The 18,200-nt window shown below is 36.2% G+C and overlaps 1 protein-coding gene across 4 annotated transcripts in view; it reads right to left on the bottom strand.

Moving 5' to 3' along the window:
- Window positions 1-18,200, bottom strand: part of LOC149743984 (clathrin interactor 1) — a 62,754-nt gene that overhangs the window by 39,083 nt on the left and 5,471 nt on the right. Inside the window, exon 2 of one of the 4 annotated variants that reach the window (XM_089905911.1) lies at window positions 496-550. The exons of the other annotated variants lie outside the window; for them this stretch is intronic. The gene's annotated coding sequence lies outside the window, so the exon portion shown is untranslated. The remainder of the gene's footprint in view (window positions 1-495; window positions 551-18,200) is intronic. 4 annotated transcript variants of the gene reach the window in all.

Below are 18,200 nucleotides of genomic sequence, written 5' to 3'. Positions count from 1 at the left end.
CACCTTATCATCAGATTTTAGCTTAAATGCTACTTCTTCCAAGAAATCTTCCTTCAACTCTGGGGATCTGCCTATGTGCTCTACACAGCAAAGCACATTATGTGCTTTCTATTACCTTGAACTAAAACTAAAACCAGTGCACTATATAATGGACGTGTTTGTTTACTTGCCTGTCTCCCCTTCTAGACTGAAAACATCCAGAGGACACAAATTGTCTAACTCACTTAAAATCCCCAGTACCAGGAACAGGCTTGGTGACAGCAGATGTTTAATAAATATTTATTGACTAATTAAACAAAAGGATTAAAATCCTTATAGCTTCTTTCCTCTGACTAAAAAAAGTCCTTGTTGATCATGCAGGTGATCAGGACCTACATAATCTGGACTCAACCTATCTGTCTAGCCTTTTCTCCCACTACTTCTGTTTCATTTACTTTACAGGATAATCATACTGTATTACTAGTTGGAATTTAAACATGCCCTTTACTTTCTTACCTGAGTAACTGTTCACTCCTGGAATCCCCACCTCTTCTTTCAGTTAAAATCAAGCCTAGTATTAAACAAAGATGCAAAAATGAAGACTTCCTGACTCTTTCCAGCCCATAGTCTCCCTTTCCTATGAAGAAATAAACATTATGAATTATATTCTGCCCGTACAACGGCTATGTATGAATTTATCTTAATTCCCTTAATAAAATATAAGTTTTTAAAAAGCAAGTAGAGTTGATTATTTGAGGACTCTGTATTTGTTAGTTTATATTTGCTCACTGAAATGTATTTTTAACACCAAAATCAATATTCACAGTGCTTTTGTGGTCATTTGTGAAGAGTGCAGCAAAACATTTGAGTCATCTGTCATGCATTCCCAGATGAAGTCAAAAAGTTGATGCTCTGTCTTCTTGTTTGAGTTCTTGTACTGTAAACAAACATCCTTTCTCTGGTCTATTCAGTACTGCTTTTTCACATCTTTATGATTTTTCTTGATTTCATTGTTTAATATGGCCCCCAAGCTGACTGCTGAAGAGCTGTCTAGTGTTTCTAAAAGTAAGAAGCTTATGATGTGCCTTACAGAGAATATACCTATGTTAGATAAGACATGAAGTATAGGGTACTTGGCCCTGAGTTCAATGTTAATGAATCAACAATATTAGAGAAGGTGACTTTAAACAGAAACACACATAAAAGAAGGTTACTAATTGGTTGATGAAAATGTGACCAGAGGCCTACAGGAAACTAACCCAGTACTTCCCCTATGAACAAAGGTTCAGTGTTTGCAGTGACTTTTTAAAACATAACTACCTCAAATAATCAGAATTGACTGTACTCCATGTTATGCATTTTTGTTTCCCTCTCAGTGCCTAACAATGAATGCCTCACATAAAATGGGTATTTAATAACTGACCGGTGAATACATAAATGAAATCTATGATCTCCTGGTAACAGAGAGGGGCGGATGGAAGATAAGGAAGCTGAGATTAAGATATGAATAGAGAGGACTAAAATAAACACCCACTGACCAACAAATACACCAAAGAGAATGACATAAGAAATACTACCCTCACAAAATTTCTTTTTTAAAAAGCTGACATAGAATGTTTCAATCTCAGGCTTTTTGGAATCACAGCAAGAAAGACTTGTTAATTTACTATATATCCCTTAAAATTAGCTTACTGACCCCTAGCAAAGACTTAAAAAGTTAAGATACCTTGGCATAGGACTTCTGTGTCCCACAGAAACATGTAAAGAGCTAAATATGAAATTGAAGGCTAAAAAAACCCCCCCAAAAACTTCAGACACTTTAAACTTCCTACTCATGCTCAGTATCAACTACGAATTTGAGACCATCATGAATTTCACTTCTCTAGATGCTGGAATTCTAATATACAAGCAGCCCTCCCTTTGCATGGCACCTTGTTAACTGAAACTCATACATACTGGACCAGGCCCTCACTTGGCACAATCTATTACCACAGAAGAACTGAGCAAAGCAAAGACTGCATAGCAGTAATTCTTGTGTGTTCCTTCCAAAGTAACACAAATGGCAGAGGTAAATGAGCACATTTTATTGCCTGCTTCACATTCTATTCCATAAGATGGCCATATATATTTGTTTATTGGTTCTTAAACACTTATGTAACTCTACAGGCCAGGCAATGTCTAAGCCCTTTAAAAACAATTCATCTAATTCTCCTAACAACTCTATGAGACAGTATTATTATCCCCATTTTACAGATGAGGAAACTGAGGTACAAAGAGGTTATCTCACTCTAGGCCACACAACCATTAGTGACCTCAGTATTTGAACCGAGATGATCTGACTCCGGAGATAAAGGTCCAGAGCTTACACTCCTAACTGCTATGCTATAATCATGACTTTAACCAGTGCCCCCCCTCCTACTCTTGTCCCCACCCTCAATCTATTATTCAACTCAGTACCAAGAGTAAGGTACATAAGTGAGATCATTTCACTCCTTTGCTTATCAAAATTCCTCACTGGCTTTATACACTTAAAATAAATCCAAACTCCATGGAATGGCCTACAAGTCCCTGAGGCTATCCCTTCTCTTCCACATGCTCTTACCATATTGTTCTCTAACTTTCTCACCAGCTCTTTCCCCACTCTGGGTCTTTGCTCACTCCATAATGCCCTCTCTCTGGAACACTCCTCCTTTACTCTGTGTGCTCTAAATTCTTTAAGTCTTAATGTAGATACCATATTCTCAGGTCTCATCTCACCACCCTAATTAAAACAGCCCCATTCATCATTCTCTACTTCAGCCCCTTTTCTTCATAACACTCAAAAAAATACGTAATTATTTTGCTTACTTGTTCTTTTTATCTCTCCCCACCAAAACTTGCTTACAACTATACTTCAAGTATCTGAAAGAGTTCCAGATGATCAGTAAATACTCATTAAGTGAATAAGCCAGGTTGTGCTGTGGCTTCCTGCAATCCTTAGTACAACACCTCATTCTCTTTGTTGTATGGGTATCTGACATGAGAAGCATACCTATAACTTGAGTTTTCTCTATCAGAGATTATCTAAGCATTAAGAATATAACTCATTCATTAAAAGATGATCATTACCATTTATTCCAAAAAACTCATCTGAAAAATATTATCAGTCTAAAGGGAATGTTAATTATGTAGTTATTATTTTCAAATTATTCCTTATAAATCTCAACATGAACAAAGGGATATTACCTATGTTAAATTCAAACACCAGTGTTGTATCTCCAGCAAATTTCTCAAGCTCTTCTAACTCTTAATGTTCAAATTACTTTTATTTAATTATTTAAAATTGTACAATTTTGCTGCGTTTTAACATTTATGCATATATAGTTATTTTTCTAATTGTTCAGAAAATGAGACTCTCAACATATGGCCAGTTTTTTCCAATTTAAGTCAAAAGCGTTTCATATTCCAAATGAGTTTTATCTATTTGGTTTGGGGGTAAAGTAGGCATAAGTCTACACTTAAGCTATACATCCTAAGATTATCTACAGGAAATTAATCTTCAATACTTATTTCTACAAACATCACAAACACAAGTATTTTACATTTGCTAGCTAAATAAAGCACCAACATCCAGCATTCTAATTAGAACAGTACTGCCATAATTAAGTGAGACTTAAATTACTCAGTAATCAGCTGCTAGTATAAACAATTCGAAAGCCAAACAGGAGATATAATAAAAAGTATGTGAAGTACAGGTAGATGGCTGTAACATGAAATACCATTAGGAAAAGTGTACTCTGTGACAGCATTTTATTGACATAATCAGATTATCTACAATGTATATACCTGTATAGCAAGTGCTTTGATTTTTGTCTTTTCATACTTAATTGATTCACTGAAAGCAAATTACATTGCTGGATGTGGGAATAGCAGGAGAGAATAGCAATGCAGCATCCTTCACAAATCTTATTCTCTTAAGGTTTAAAAATATGAAAACAAAATGTTAAACTTTAATTATCCAAAAGAAAAATACCACCACCACATTTCCAAAGAGGTCTTTATCCCATGTGCCACCTCTCTGTACTGTAGGTGTTCCTACATGTAAGAAGTTCTAGCAACATCTTAATTATGACAAAAATCTCTCTAATCTACCAAAAAATCTTTTTAAAATCTGTCCCACTGCTAAAAAGAACCAAAGCCAGGGGTCCTTGCAGAAATGGCTGACTCCAGGGCTGAAGCAGTGAAAATACAGGACAAGCTTGAAACACCTTGTGCCAGAAAGGGCGAAAAAAAATAAAACGGCATGACGAAAGGATACAGGCCAGCTTCATGGGGCTCTCACTGGCTACATCAGTGACAATTTGAGTCCTGAAATAAGTGGCAGACAGTAATGGATTACAATCCACTGAATAAAATGAAAATCCATGAGAGAGGGATGGAGGAAAGAAAAAAAATAACAGCTCTTGCTTAAAGTAAACTGATAACTCTGAAGAGAAGGGGAGGGATGAGCATCACTATTTTTAACCATTATAGTAAAGACTGGCTCAAGCAATCATCTGTAGATGCTAAATCCAGGGGGGAGTCTGATGAGGAGGGGGTCTCAGAGTATCTCCCCACAGATTGCTTATTACTTGCAATTAGATAAATAGTGACTATATGGTAGAGGAGTCAGACAACACCTTGACTGAGTGACCAAAATTAACATCACTATTGAGCAACATATAGAAATTGTTTTCCCCCTGAAAAGGACACAGCATCACTTAATGGAATTTTCCAGCTCAGAAAACATAACCCGAGGAAGTATCAGCTAAACTTAAATTGAGGAATATTTTATAAAATAACTGGTCTGTAACCTTCAAAAGTGCCAGTGTCATTTTTGTTAGGAAAGAAAGGTTAAGGAACTTCATTAAAGGAGAGTAAAGAGTCATGACAATTAAATACATGATCCCGGATAGAATCCTGTACTGGAGTGGGATAACTGGCAATATTGGAATATGGGCTACAGGGAGATAAAATTATTGTTTCAACGTTAAATCTTCTGAATCTGCTAACTATATCATAGCCATATGGAGAATAAACCTTGTTCTTAGAAAATACACACTTAAGTCTTGAGGCAAAGGGGTCATGTAACCTACTTTCAAATGGATCAGATGAGTGAGTGAGTGAGAGAGAGAGAGAGAGAGAGAGAGTGTGTGCACGCGCACAGAGAAATAGACAGTAGAAGAGGAGGGAAATGACAAGTAATTATGGCAAAATCTTAAAAATTGGTGAATATGGATAAAGGGTATACAAGTATTCTCTTTACTATTCTTAAAACTTTGATTTCAAAATAAAAAGTTATTTAAAAATCTGCCTCACTGCACAACACTGTGAATGTGCTAAACGCTACTGGATTCAACACTTTAAAATGGTTAATTTCATGCTATGTGAATCTTAACGGCAATAAAAAACATTTTTTTCCCTAAAACTACCCCTCTAAGTAACACAAATAACTTGCAACAAAGTCAAACTTCATGAAAGGATTGATTGGTTTATTTCTTTTTCATTTCAAGCTGTCATTTTCTTGATTCTATAATTTGGAGAAAATTTATTTCAGTGTCAAATTAGGCAGTAACTAGCTTTCTCAAGTGCAATCATTCCTCCATTAAAGCATCGAAGAGTTTCGATACAGTGAACACTATACATTATGCTTTTAGATATAGAATGCATCAGTTTTAATGTAAAGGAAGTTTATCACAGTTAAAATGCATTATGAAATTTAGGCTCACCTAACTTTTTATAATTAGTATCATTCTATTTTATAATTAAATTATAGTAAAAAAGAACAATTAGTAGCATAGCATATGCAAATCATTCTTTTGGTACACCAACTACCACACACACACCCCAAACCACGTTAACATGTCAAGCAGTGTTAAGTACTTACATGAGTAAAAAATCCTCAAGGTTAAACATTTCACACAACTTATAAATAGGCCAATCACACCCTCAAGGACTCTCTTAGGATTATTGTAGTTACAAAGTTCTCATGAAAAACAGTAATCTATTACCATTTTTTTAATGACAAAAGTTAATAAAAGCTAGCTAAATGTTATATTTAGATACAACAGTAATGTTCTATTTATGACTCTAAATAACTAGGACACCCATTCCCACTTGCTAGAAAAACTTTTAGTTAAATATTTAGCATAACGTATTTATTTGAAAATTGTTCTGGAAATACCAGTCATTTCAAATTCAACTGTATATCTTATGACACACGTTAACAATTCAAGCAGAAGTTCCTCAAATGCAACTTCTAATAAATTTTGAAAGCGTAAGCTCCTGAGGTCCATATTTTTTTTAAAGTATGGGAATATTATTCCTATTCAACAACCAGAAACAGTCCTTCTCTACTTTAAGCAGCTTCAGACTTGCATTGTTTTGTGTGTAAGTTTAATTGTGAAACAATCTTTCCTATTGCTGACAGTTGCTTAAGGTCACTTGCTCAGGTTACTTAGTAAATCAATTTTTTTTTTTCCAAAAAAGAAAGGACAGTGTGATGTTTTTCTTATCAAGAGATGTCATATGTTAAACTGGTTTCAGAAGCAAATCAAATAACCCAGTGTATTAAAAAAAGAGTACAGCATAAGAATTCTTAGCATTATAAATCCCAATTCTAGTTTTTACAGGTATAATAAAAGAGTAGCTACTAAAATAACAGTAAAAATTTTACTGTTAAAGGGGTTTAAAGTTTATTAAAATTATTTGCCAACTTTTAAATTCCTACTCTTTAGAACTAATCTAAGGAATGACAGTTTTTGTTCACCTATATCTTATTTACTGAGAACACAATGGTAAACCTTTTCACAATATATTAACTCATTTAATTCTCTCAACATTCCTGGAAGGTAGACCTTATGCCCATTTCATACAGAAATGCACAAAAAGTCTCTTGACTTATGATGTCTTCCCTCAAATTACTCCTCCCACCCCTCATTTAAAAATAAAACTGAAACCCAAAGAAGTTTGCTCAGCTTGGGCATACTCATAACAAAGTATCTTTTAAAATATGTGGCACCCTATTTAAAATACCCTATTAAGATAAGTTTATTAACTGTATTATGAGACTCCTTCAGGAAAAAAATCTAAAAGAAAGTACTAAAATTACTTAAGCTTAAAAAAAAGCATAAAACCCTTCTAAGAGAATGAGAAAATTATGAAACATCCTGCACTGGGACAATATGTGAAAACTACATCTTTGTAGACACAAATGCTTGACGTTGTAGTTTGATCACATCACTTATAGATGTTTTCACTTCTATGTGATTAAGTTCAGATGCACTGCCAAATATCAAACACTAACTGAAAGTATATAACTAAGAAATCCTATCAATAGAATAATAAAATGAGAAATCGTGCACCTCAGCAGTGATAAGTTTGTAAAACTACCTGTAAGTGAACTCAAATAATTTAAAATTTTTAAATAAAATTTAAAACTTAAAAATATTAAGTCAGCAATAGTTTTTTTCCCCCATTTTCATCCATGATCGATTAAACTTAGATTTACTCAAATGCATTTCCAAATCCCAAAAACTAGGCTCAATTTTTCTGACACGAAGGAAATTGTTTCCAGAACCTCACTACTAAAATTTTGAAGCCTATATAATTTATTTCCCCTCAAACTCAAACAAACACAAACCAGCAAACATCTACACTTTAAATTATTTAATCTGGACTATGTGATTGGGGTAGAAGGGGGACCTCCCTTTGCAACAGAACAGCTTAGACAGTATTCAGTAATGTCATCCCCTGCTTGGAACCATTTGGGAGTAGGTTCTTATCAGTGAGCCCACATCGTTTGACCTGTGTTTAAGATTTTTCACTCCATGTTTGATTCCTTATTTGGCCTTATCCTCCTTTCAGCAAACACATATTTTGAAATACCAGGATCTATCTTTTTCATTAAGCCTTTGCTCTGTCTTAATTGTTCTTTCCATTCTCTGAATTTCTACAGTATATATACCTATACCCCAAATTCAGATATCATATCTTATATTATTCTGTCTTTTTCATGTGCTTGTCATGTGCATCCACTTCACAGAATCATGAGCTGCTATTGGAACCATAAGGTCTGTCAGTCAGTTTACAGTACTGTACAGTGCTTGTTGTAGATATTTAATAAGCACTCACTGAAAGATCCTTATAAGATATGGCAAAGATTAGTAAGGATATCAGTAATGTATTTTCAGTTATTATATACCATTTAAAAAAAACCTATGCCAAAAACATACTCCTTGGATAGGTACATAACGAACTAAGGAAAATTATTCCCAAATTATTCAATCTGAGCATAAGAAAAATTGGGAAAAGTTGTACATAAATCAGGGTAATAAGACATAGCACTACAGGCACAGCTAACTGACCACAATATAAAGATCAAAAAATTGTGTGAAACTTATTAAAGTTGTGGAAGCTGGCTACAGGGGACTAATTCTGAAACACATACTACAGCTCATGACTGTCGTGACATTTTTTTTTAGGATTAATTACAGTGAGCAAGTTCATTACAAGAAAAAAAAGGTTTCCTTTTTCACCTACAACTGTTTGCTCCTCGATCATTGAGGGGCATCCTACTTACATTATTCAGAGTATTACAAGAGGCCAGAAAAATTTTCTTTTATGACTGGTACATATACGGAAGAAAGGAATAAATACTCATTGAATTTGGTTCAGAAGCTTATTATAAACTTTTTTCAAGTAATTTTTAACTTGTTTAAGGCATACACTAGTAATTCACCTCTATTACAGTGAATAATGTCTTGTACAAGTTAGCAAAAACTGTTAAATATATGTTCTGAAAGCAGACACTAGATTTAAATCTAGACTCTATTTTCTAGATGTGTTACTTCGGGCAAGTTTCTGGACTTCTCTGTGGTCATTTTCCTCAACCACAAATTGAGAATAATAATAATGTTGTCACTATTGTTCTTGGCACATGACAAATGCTCAATAACGATTTGTTTTTATTAGAAATATCTGTACTTAAAAGATTTCCTCAGTAATATAAAACAACTTACCAAATTTAACATACTCATTCAAAAGAATATTTATTGAACACCTACTGTACGTCACACACTGTACTTGGAGTAAGTAATATAGCAGTAAACAAAACGAAGTCCCCGCCCTCAAGGAGCTTATATCCCAGAGGCAGCAGACGGAACAGATTATAGGATTAAAATTTTTATTTGGCTTCATGAGAAATGAGCCACACTTCAGAAACCCATTCAGTACCAAACTTATAACTATAAACCAAACATATCAAACTAAGGATATTATTTTTAACCATTATGGTTTAACTTCAAGTAAAAAGTTTTAATCATACAATCTTAAGTCACTTTTAAAAATTACAAGTGATGAATATGCACTGTTCTTTAATGATTTGCTAAAACTGCTAAAACTTCATAGAAACAAATAGTAAGAAAAATAAGAAATTGAATTTTAAATATATGTCTTCTTTCTATTATAAAAATAAAAGCTACCTAAGGGAATTCCCTGGCAGGCTAGTGATTAGGACTCCATGCTTTCACTGAGAGGGTCCCATTCAAGCCCTGGTCGGGGAACTAAGATTGCATAAGTCATGAGGCATGGCCAAAAAAAAAAAACCCTATCTGGACGAGAAATTTTTTGAGTGAAACATTTTTAAATGCATACATACACGTTTATCACATAATGGTGAGTTTGTGTGGAAGTTATAAAAAAAATTATTTATATTAGAATTAGGTAGAACTTACTCTCCTAAGAATTTCTAAACTAAATACAATTCGTATGTCAAGAGAAGACACTCCAAAATAATTGGCTAACTAGACTTCTCTTAAGTACAAAACACTCTTGGCTATTGTTGCACATTAACAAAATCACTCATATTTACTACAGTCATAGTCATGAGGAGCTATCAATACATGGGAATGCATTATGTTATTTTACCTGTATGAAATTTTCTGGCTAAAGGGCTCTGGTAAGCCGAAAGAATTTCTTGCCAGTTTGGGAGAGTGTACTGAAAAACTGGAAAGCACACTGCAATGTGCTTTCCTTATATATACTGCTCATCCATTATCAGAGATTATGAATTGGATATCACATTTTAGAGGATTCTTTTTCTTGATTTTGTTCAGTTTCTTTAAGGATAGACTGTCAACTTCAAATTGCCCTCACAAAATAAATCTTTTTATATTTTAGAAGAAATATTTTAGATTAGCAGCATCTTTAAAATCTTGAGAAAATACAAAACAAGCTGAATAAAAATTAGCAGATGGAAATGCAATATGTCCTTCCAAAGACTTTATTCCTTACTTATGTCTTTTGAAAGAGTTATTTCTGTAATATGCTTTACAATATTCAAGGCATTTGTGATTTGGTGAACACAACATAAGGCACATATTACAGATATTTTTATAAGTTCTCCTATACATTGCTTAACATGTCTATTGAGGTGAATATACATTGAAAATGATGATTTATGGATTAAGACACAGCTCTTATATACTTGTAAATAATCTACTCTGACATTTTCTTTACTCCTTCAAACACTATATTCCTTTCACTTTTTTCTACACGTTATAAATTGTTATAAATTACTTTTTAAATTATACAATAATGACAGTGTTTCAAGACTTTATTTTATGTCAAGTGCTATGCTAAGTGTTTCACATAAATATAATCCTCACAAGAACCCTGTAAAATAAATACCATCCTATTTTATAGATGGGAAAGTTTGGAGATACTGTCCCAATCCCCAAGATCACTATTTCTTAGTGGTGGACGTAAGATTTCAATCCAGTTCCGATCTCTGAACCACACTTCTTCCCAGATCCAGTAAACATCACATGGCGCTGTCTAAATATAAAAGTGTGTATAGGACTTCCCTGGTGGCGCAGTGGTTAAGAATCCGCCAGCCAATGCAGGAGACATGGGTTCGAGCCCTTGTCCGGGAAGATCCCACATGCCGCAGAGCAACTAAGCCTGTGTGCCACAACTACTGAGCCTGCAAGCCACAACTACTGAGCCCGCCTGCCACAACTACTGAAGCCCACGGGACTAGAGTCTGTGCTCTGCAACAAGAGAAGCCACCACAATGAGAAGACTGTGCACCACAATGAAGAGTAGCCCCCGCTCACCACAACTAGAGAAAGCCTGCATGCAGCAACAAAGACCCAAAGCAGCCAAAAAAAATTTAATAAAAAAAGTCTGGAGAGCTAGCAAATTACTATAAAAATATATAGATGGGACTTTCCTGGTGGCACAGTCGTTAAGAATCCACCTGCCCCATTGCATCATCATGCCAGTCTTGGCCGCCAGAGGCTCGCCCCGCATTCTGTACCCCTCCCTCCCCCCAGCTTGAATGAGCCACAGCCCCCTAATTAGCTGATCCTTTAACCCCATCCTGTCTGAGTGAAGAACAGACACCCTCAGGCGACCTACAGGCAGAGGCAAGGCCAAAACCAAAGCTGAACCCCAGGAGCTATGCGAACTAAGAAGAGAAAGAGAAATTTCTCCCAGCACCCTCAGGAGCAGCGGATTAAATCTCCACAATCAACTTGATGTACCCTGCATCTGTGAAATACCTGAAGAGACAACAAATCATCCCAAATTGAGGAGGTGGACTTTGGGAAAAAGATATATATATATTTTTTCCTTATTCTCTTTCTGTGAGTGTATATGTGTATGCTTCTTTGTGTGATTTTTGTCTGTATAGCTTTGCTTTTACCATTTGTCCTAGGGTTCTGTCTGTCCATTTTTAAAAATTACTTTTAAATTCTTTTATTTTTAATAATTTTTTTAATAACTTTATTTTATTTTTTTTCTTTCTTCTTTCTCCCTTTTCTTCTGAGCCATGTGACTGACAGGGTCTTGGTGCTCCAGCCGGGTGTCAGGCCTGTGTCTCTGAGGTGGGAGGCCAAGTTCAGGACATTGGTCCACCAGAGACCTCCTGGATCCACGTAATATCAAAAGGCCAAAGCTCTCCCAGAGATCTCCATCTCAATGGTAAGACCAAGCTGCACTCAACGACAGCAAGCTACAGTGCTGGACACCCTATGCCAAACAACTAGCAAGACAGAAACAGAACCCCACCCATTAGCACAGAGGCTGCCTAAAATCATAATAAGGCCACAGACACCCCAAAACACACCACCAGACATAGACCTGCCAAACAACTAGCAAGACAGGAACACAACCCCATTCATTAGCACAGAGGCTGCCTAAAATCATAATAAGGCCACAGACATCCCAAAACACACCACCAGACATAGACCTGCCCACCAGAAAGGCAAGATCCAGCCTCATCTACCAGAACACAGGCACTAGTCCCCTCCACCAGAAAGCCTACACAACCCACTGAACCAACCTTAGCCACTGGGGATAGAAACCAAAAACAACGGGAACTACGAACCTGCAGCCTGCAAAAAGGAGACACCAAACACAGTAAGTTAAGCAAAATGAGAAGACAGAAAATCACACAGCAGATGAAGGAGCAAGGTAAAAACTCACCAGACCTGACAAATGAAGAGAAAATAGGCAGTCTACCTGAAAAAGAATTCAGAATAATGATAGTAAAGATGATCCAAGATATTGGAAATAGAATAGAGAAAATACAAGAAACGTTTAACAAGGACCTAGAAGAACTAAAGAGCAAACAAACAGTGATAAACAACACAATAAATGAAATTAAAAATTCTCTAGAAGGGATCAATAGCAGAATAACTGAGGCAGAAGAACGGATAAGTGACCTGGAAGATAAAATAGTAGAAATAACTACTGCAGGGCAGAATAAAGAAAAAAGAATGAAAAGAACTGAGGACAGTCTCAGAGACCTCTGGGACAACATTAAACGCACCAACATTTGAATTATAGGGATCCCAGAAGAAGAAGAGAAAAAGGAACGGACTGAGAAAATATTTGAAGAGATTGTAGTTGAAAACTTCCCTAGTATGGGAAAGGAAATAGTCAATAAAGTCCAGGAAGCGCAGAGAGTCCCATACAGCATAAATCCAAGGAGAAGCACGCCAAGGCACATATTAATCAAACTATCAAAAATTAAATACTAAGAAAAAATATTAAAAGCAGCAAGGGAAAAGCAACAAATAACATACAAGGGAATCCCCATAAGGTTAACAGTTGATCTTTCAGCAGAAACTCTGCAAGCCAGAAGGGAATGGCAGGACATATTTAAAGGGATGAAAGGTAGAAAACTACAACCAAGATTACTCTACCCAGCAAGGATCTCATTCAGATTTGACGGAGAAATTAAAGCTTTTAAAGACAAGCAAAAGCTAAGAGAATTCAGCACCACCAAACCAGCTTTACAACAAATGTTAAAGGAACTTCTCTAGGCAAGAAACACAAGAGAAGGAAAAGACCTACGATAACAAACCCAAAACAATTAAGAAAATGGTAATAGGAACACACATATCAATAACTACCTTAAATGTAAATGGATTAAATGCTCCAACCAAAAGACACAGACTGGCTGAATGGATACAAAAACAAGACCCGTATATATGCCATCTACAAGAGACCCACTTCAGACCTAGGGATACATACAGACTGAAAGTGAGGGGATGCAAAAAGATATTCCATGCAAATGGAAATCAAAAGAAAGCTGCAGTAGCAATTCTCATATCAGACAAAGTAGACTTTAAAATAAAGACTCTTAGAAGAGACAAAGAAGGACACTACATAATGATCAAGGGATCAATCCAAGAAGAAGATATAACAACTGTAAATATTTATGCACCCAACATAGGAGCACCTCAATACATAAGGCAAATGCTAACAGCCATAGAAGGGGAAATCAACAGTAACACAATCATAGTAGGGGACTTTAACACCCCACTTTCACCAATGGACAGATCATCCAAAATGAAAATAAGTAAGGAAACACAAGCTTTAAATGATACATTAAACAAGACGGACTTAATTGATATTTATAGGACATTCCATCCAAAAACAAGAGAATACACTTTCTTCTCAAGTGCTCGTGGAACATTCTCAAGGATAGACCATATCCTGGGTCACAAATCAAGCCTTGGTAAATTTTAGAAAACTACACTGGTATCAATTATCTTTTCTGACCACAATGCTATGAGATTAAATATCAATTACAGGAAAATATCTGTAAAAAATACAAATATATGGAGGCTAAACAATACACTACTTAATAACCAAGAGATCACTGAAGAAATCAAAGAGGAAATCAAAACATACCTAGAAATAAATGATAACGAGAACACAACGACCCAAAATCTATAGGATGCAGCAAATGCAGTACTAAGAGGGAAGTTTATATCAATACATCCTTCCTCAAGAAACAAGAAACATCTCAAATAACCTTACCCCTAAAGCAATTAGAGAAAGAAAAAGTAAAAAAACCCAAAGTTAGCAGAAGGAAAGAAATCATAAAGATCAAATCAGAAATAAAAATGAAAAAGAAATGAAAGAAGCAATAGCAAAGATCAACAAAACTAAAAGCTGGTTCTTTGAGAAGATAAACAAAATTGATAAACCATTAGCCAGACTCATAAAGAAAAACAGGAAAAAGACTCAAATCAATAGAATTAGAAATGTAAAAGGAGAAGTAACAACTGACACTGCAGAAATACAAAGGATCATGAGAGATTACTACAAGCAACTATGCCAATAAAATGGACAACCTGGAAGAAATGGACAAATTCTTACAAAAGCACAACCTTCCAAGACTGAACCAGGATGAAATAGAAAATATAAACAGACCAATCACAAGCACTGAAATTGAGACTCTGATTAAAAATCTTGCAACTAACAAAAGCCCAGGACCAGATGGCTTCACAGGCAAATTATAGCAAACATTCAGAGAAGAGCTAACATGTATCACTCTCAAACTCTTCCAAAATATAGCAGAGGGAGGAACACTCCCAAACTCATTCTGTGAGGTCACCATCATCCTGATACCAAAACCAGACAAAGATGTCACAAAGAAAGAAAACTACAGGCCAATATCACTGATTAACATAGATGCAAAAAACCTCAATAAAATACTGAGAAAGAGAATCCAGCAGCACATTAAAAGGATCATAGATCATGATCAAGTGGGGTTTATCCCAGGAATGCAAGGATTCTTCAATATACGCAAATCAACCAATGTGATACACCATATTAACAAATTGAAGGAGAAAAACCATATGATCATCTCAATAGCTGCAGAAAAAGCTTGTAACAAAATTCAACACCCATTTATGATAAAAACCCTCCAGAAAGTAGGCATAGAGGGAATTTTCCTCAACATATTAAAGGCCATATAAGACAAACTCACGCCAACATCATTCTCAATGGTGAAAAACTGAAACCATTTCCACTAAGGTCAGGAACAAGACAAGGTTATCCACTCTCACCACTATTATACAACGTAGTTTTGGAAGTATTAGGCACAGCAATCAGAGAAGAAAAGGAAATAAAAGGAATCCCAAGCAGAAAAGAAAAAGTAAGGCTGTCACTGTTTGCAGATGACATGATACTATACATAGAGAATCCTAAAGATGCTACCAGAAAACTACTGGAGCTAATCAGTGAATTTGGGAAAGTAGCAGGATACAAAATTAATGCACAGAAATCTCTTGCATTCCTGTACTCTAATGATGAAATATCTGAAAGAGATATCAAGGAAACACTCCCATTTACCACTGCAACAAAAAGAATAAGATACCTAGGAATAAACTGACCTAGGGAGACAAAAGACCTGTATGCAGAAAACTATAAGACACTGATGAAAGAAATTAAAGATGATACAAACAGATGGAGAGATATACCATGTTCTTGGATTGAAAGAATCAACATTGTGAAAATGACTATACTACCCAAAGCAATCTACAGATTCAATGCAATCCCCATCAAACTACCACTGGTAATTTTCACAGAACTAGAACAAAAACTTTCATAATTTGTATGGAAACACAAAAGACTTCGAATAGTCAAAGCAATCTTGAGAAAGAAAAACGGAGCTGGAGGAATCAGACTCCTTGACTTCAGACTATACTACAAAGCTACAGTAATCAAGACAGTATGGTACTGGCACAAAAACAGAAATATAGATCAATGGAACAGGACAGAAAGCCCAGAGATAAACTCACACACATATAGTCACCTTATTTTTGATAAAGGAGGCAAGAACATATAATGCAGAAAAAGCGTCTTCAATAAGTGGTGCTGGGAAAACTGGACAGCTACATGTAAATGAATGAAATAAGAACACTCCCTAGTACCATACACAACAGTAAACTCAAAATGGAATAAAGACTAAATGTAAGGCCAGACACTATCAAACTCTTAGAGGAAAACATAGGCAGAACACTCTATGACATAAATCACAGCAAGATCCTTTCTGACCCACCTCCTAGAGAAATGGAAATAAAACCAAAAATAAACAAATGGAACCTAATGAAAGCTTTTGCACAGCAAAGGAAAACATAAACAAGACGAAAAGACAACTCTCAGAATGGGAGAAAATATTTGGAAATGAAGCAACAGACAAAGGATTAATCTCCAAAATTTACAAGCAGCTCATGCAGTTCAATATCAAAAAAACAACCAACCCAATGCAAAAATGGGCAGAAGAGCCAAACAGACATTTCTCCAAAGCAGATGTACAGATTGCCAACAAACATATGAAAGAATGCTCAATATCGCTAATCGTTAGAGAAATGCGAATCAAAACCACAATGAGGTATCACCTCACACCAGTCAGAATGGCCATCATCAAAAAATCTAGAAACAATAAATGCTGGAGAGGGTGTGGAGAAAAGGGAACCATCCTGCACTGTTGGTGGGAATGTAAATTGATACAGACACTATGGAGAACAGTATGGAGGTTCCTCAAAAAACTAAAAATAGAACTACCATATGCCCCAGCAATCCCACTACTGGGCATATACCCTGAGAAAACCATAATTCAAAAAGAGTCATGTACCACAATGTTCACTGCAGCTCTGTTTACAACAGCCAGGACATGGAAGTAACCTAAGTGTCCATCGACAGATGAATGGATAAAGAAGATATGGCACATATATACAATGGAATATTACTCAGCCATAAAAAGAAACAAAATTGAGTTTTTTGTAGTGAGGTGGATGGACCTAAAGTCTGTCATACAGAGTGAAGTCAGTCAGGAAGAGAAAAACAAATACCGTATGCTAACACATATATATGGAATCTAAGAAAAAAAAGGTTAATGAAGAACCCAGAGGCAGGACAGGAATAAACACGCAGACATTGAGGATGGACCTGAGGACACGGGGAGAGGGAAGGGTAAGCTGGGACAAAGTGAGAGAGTGGCATGGACTTACAAATACTACCAAATGTAAAACAGATAGCTAGTGGGAAGCAGCTGCATAGCACAGGGAGATCAGCTGGGCACTTTGTGACCACCTAGAGGGGTGGTATAGGGAGGGTGGGAGGGAGACGCAAGAGGGAGGAGATATGGGGATATATGTATAGGTGATTCACTTTGTTATAAAGCAGAAACTAACACACCATTGTAAAGCAATTATACTCCAATAAAGATGTTAAAAAAAAAAATTAGTAGAGGGCTTCCCTGGTGGCGCAGTGGTAGAGAGTCCTCCTGCCGATGCAGGGGACACGGGTTCGTGCCCAGTCTGGGAGGATCCCACATGCCGTGGAGTGGCTGGGCCTGTGAGCCATGGCCGCTGAGCCTGCGCATCCGGAGCCTGTGCTCTGCGATGGGAGAGGCCACAACAGTGAGAGGCCCGCGTACCGCAAAAAAAAAAAAAAAAAAAAAAAAAAATTAGTAGAAAAGAAGGAAAAGAATAAAGAACATTGTCACCAGTCAGAAAAAAAAAAAAAAATCCACCTGCCAATGCGGGCCACACGGGTTCAAGCCCTGGTCCGAGAAGATTCCACATGCCGCGGAACAACTAAGCCCCAGTGCCACAACTCCTGAGCCTGCACTCTAGAGCCCAGAAGCCACAACTACTGAGCCTGTGTGCCACAACTACTGAAGCTTGCGCGTCTAGAGCCCGTGCTCTGCAATATGAGAATCCACTGCAATGAGAAGCCCGCGTGCAGCAACAAAGCCCCAATTCAGCCAAAAATAAACAAATAAATATATTTTTAAAATATACATATATGCACACATTCACATAATTAGACTAAACAATGAAAGCTCATATGCAGTGACACGTTAGGAAAAAAAAGAATAAACAGTTAAATACATT

This window comes from Delphinapterus leucas, unplaced genomic scaffold, assembly GCF_059928025.1.
Source record: "Delphinapterus leucas isolate spDelLeu-1000000601 "Yukka" unplaced genomic scaffold, BTC_Dleu_Yukka2 spDelLeu_asBTCV2_sq31, whole genome shotgun sequence".
Taxonomy (NCBI): Eukaryota; Metazoa; Chordata; class Mammalia; order Artiodactyla; family Monodontidae; genus Delphinapterus; species Delphinapterus leucas.
This window is presented reverse-complemented; position numbering and strand designations above follow the sequence as displayed.